The sequence below is a fragment of the Anomaloglossus baeobatrachus genome, chromosome 11, assembly GCF_048569485.1.
Source record: "Anomaloglossus baeobatrachus isolate aAnoBae1 chromosome 11, aAnoBae1.hap1, whole genome shotgun sequence".
Classification (NCBI taxonomy): Eukaryota; Metazoa; Chordata; class Amphibia; order Anura; family Aromobatidae; genus Anomaloglossus; species Anomaloglossus baeobatrachus.
In genome coordinates, this window is record NC_134363.1 from 32,510,400 (window position 1) to 32,513,969 (window position 3,570).

Genomic DNA, 3,570 nt, shown 5'->3' on the forward strand with positions numbered 1-3,570 from the left:
ATCTTCATCTCTACATGAAGTGGGGGTCAGTCAGGAAATGGAAATGGGTATTTGTCTCTCTACAGGAAGTGGAGCTGGGTCTTTGTCCCTCTACAGCAGCATTTCTCAACTCCAGTCCTCAAGACCCACCAACAGATCAGGTTTTCCTCAATCAGGTTTTGAGAATTTCCTTAATGATGCACATGTGATGGAATTATTCCATGTTTAATATTGAGATAAACCTGAAAACATGATCTTTTGGTGGGTCTTCAGGACTGGAGTTGAGAAACACTGCTCCACAGGAAGTGTGGGTAAATATTAGTCCCCCTACAGGAAGTGTGGGTAAATATTAGTCCCCCTACAGGAAGTGTGGGTAAATATTAGTCCCCCTACAGGAAGTGTGGGTAAATATTAGTCCCCCTACAGGAAGTGTGGGTAAATATTAGTCCCCCTACAGGAAGTGTGGGTAAATATTAGTCCCCCTACAGGAAGTGTGGGTAAATATTAGTCCCCCTACAGGATGTGTGGGTAAATATTAGTCCCCCTTCAGAAAGTGTTGGTAAATATAAGTCCTCCTACAGGAAGTGTGGGAAAATATTAGTCCCCCTACAGGAAGTGTGGGTAAATATTAGTCCCCCTTCAGAAAGTGTTGGTAAATATAAGTCCTCCTACAGGAAGTGTGGGAAAATATTAGTCCCCCTACAGGAAGTGTGGGTAAATATTAGTCTCCCTACAGGAAGTGTGGGTAAATATTAGTCCCCCTACAGGAAGTGTGGGTAAATATTAGTCCCCCTACAGGAAGTGTGGGTAAATATTAGTCCCCCTACAGCAAGTGTGGGTAAATATTAGTCCCCCTACAGGAAGTGTGGGTAAATATTAGTCCCCTTACAGGAAGTGTGGGTAAATATTAGTCCCCCTTCAGAAAGTGTTGGTAAATATAAGTCCTCCTACAGGAAGTGTGGGAAAATATTAGTCCCCCTACAGGAAGTGTGGGTAAATATTAGTCCCCCTACAGGAAGTGTGGGTAAATATTAGTCCCCCTTCAGAAAGTGTTGGTAAATATAAGTCCTCCTACAGGAAGTGTGGGAAAATATTAGTCCCCCTACAGGAAGTGTGGGTAAATATTAGTCCCCCTACAGGAAGTGTGGGTAAATATTAGTCCCCCTACAGGAAGTGTGGGTAAATATTAGTCCCCCTACAGCAAGTGTGGGTAAATATTAGTCCCCCTACAGGAAGTGTCGGTAAATATTAGTCCCCCTACAGCAAGTGTGGGTAAATATTAGTCCCCCTACAGGAAGTGTGGGTAAATATTAGTCACCCTACAGGAAGTGTGGGTAAATATTAGTCCCCCTACAGGAAGTGTGGGTAAATATTAGTCCCCCTTCAGGAAGTGTGGGTAAATATTAGTCCCCCTACAGGAAGTGTGGGTAAATATTAGTCCCCCTACTGGAAGTGTGGGTAAATATTAGTCCCCCTACAGGAAGTGTGGGTAAATATTAGTCCCCCTACAGGAAGTGGCTGTGGATCTTTGCCTCTCTGCAGTAAGTGGTTACAGGTCCTTGCCCTGCTAAAGGAAGTGGAGGAAGGTATTTGTGTTTCTACAGGAAGAGGAGGTAGATCTTTGTCTTTTTACAGGAAGTGTGGGTGGTTCTTTGTCTCACTTTAGGAAGTGGGGTGCAAGTCTTTGTTCTCTACAGAATTAGTGGTTGGGTCTTTGTCTATGTGTCCGGCTCTAATATCTACAAGCATAGCAAAAAAGTTGGGCCTTCTGTTCAGTGCAGGCTAGCCATTGGATAATACCAACTGCAATGCATGCTGGGAAGTGAAGTGAATGGGAATTCCTGCACCTATAGTGCTGTCAGAATGCTGATAATGAGAAAGTTACAGAGCATGAAAATCAGGACATTTCCTAGCCTGGTATGTGCACTAAGAACTTTTTTTGAGAATGCTGAATGCAAAATGATGCTTTTCTAAAGGTTCAGTCAAAAACAGCTAACCTGCTTGTTGACGGTTTCCTGATATCAGTATATTATTTCATGCACTGCATAAAAAAACACATAAAAAGGCAATGACCATGAACTAGTAAAATACTTAAACTTTACACTTACTGACAATATTATGATTAATACGTGTGGATTTTAATTCATGCAATATTCACGATGACCACTAGGCTCAATACTAGGCTCATACTTCCTCTTTGGGCAGATATTGTATCTGCATGGACAGCCATCAGTATCGTACAGAAATACAGTGTATACCGTCCCCACTGATACATTATTGGCTCCTCTCTGAAGCAGAATATTACTGTTACTGTGTAGCCAGCTGAAAATTGCAATCTATAATATAGTTTTATTGCAGGAATTGATTCCTTTAGCAGCAGAATCGCTCCATTAATACAAATACGGGCTGCAGGGACGTTCGCCTCCCCCTCCCCGATGCCATGTGAGTCCTTCATCAGCAGGAGCCTGTGGTCTAATAATGGACTCCAGACAACAGGCTGTGCTTCATGATGGAATCGAAGGAACTTATCAAATTGCTTCCTCTCTTATAGGGGTCCATTGTGCTGACAACTCCGTATTAACCCCTTTGACCCCTCAGCCTCTTTTCACCTTCCTGACCAGGCCAATTTTTTCCATTTCTGACCATTGTCTCTTTTTTTGGTTGATATGATTTGTGTTTAGTTATAAAAATATCAAAAAATGTGAAAATTTCGCAATTTTCTAATCTTGAATTTTTATGCCCTTAAACCAGGTAAATCGTTAATAACATTTCCCACATGTCTACTTTCCTTCAGCACCAATTACACAATAAAACGTATGGTGCATTTTCTCCTGAGTACGCTGATACCTCATAGGTGGTGGAACACTACTGTTCGGGCACACAGTAGGGCTCGGTAGGGAAGGAGCGCCATTAGACGTTCGGAGCACAAAATGGTCTAGAATCGTTTGGAGAGCTCCTGATGTGCCTAAACAATAGAAACCACCCACAACCCCCCTTACATTTTGGAAACTGTAGACTAGCCCTCAAGGAATTTTTCTAGAGGTGGTGGGCACCTTGAGCCCTCAGATAGTTAACAGAATTTTATAATGTTGAGCTGTGAAAATAAAAAAAATAATTTTCTTTTCCCACAAAATGGTTGCTTTGGTCCCAAAATTTTTATTTTCACACGGATAAGGAGAAAATGCACCATACATTTTGCTTGATTTGTCCTGAATACACAGATACCCCATATGTGGTGGAAATCTACTGTTTGGGGGCAGGGCAAGCTCGGAAGAAAAGGAGTGCAAAATTGTCTGGAATTGTTAGCAGACTCCATGTCACATTTGGACAGACCCTGATGTGCCAAAACAATGGAAACTACCCACAACCCCGCTTCCATTTTGGAAACTGCAGGCCCTGAAGGAATTTATCTAGAGGTGGTGGGCACTTTGATTCCTCAGATAGTTTACTAAATTTTATAATGTTGCGACATGAAAATAAAAAAAAAATTTTTTTCCCATAAAACTGTTGCTTTGGTGCCAAAATTTTCATTTTCACAAGGTTAACAGGAGAAAATGCACCATACATTTTGTTGTGCGATTTCTCCTAAGT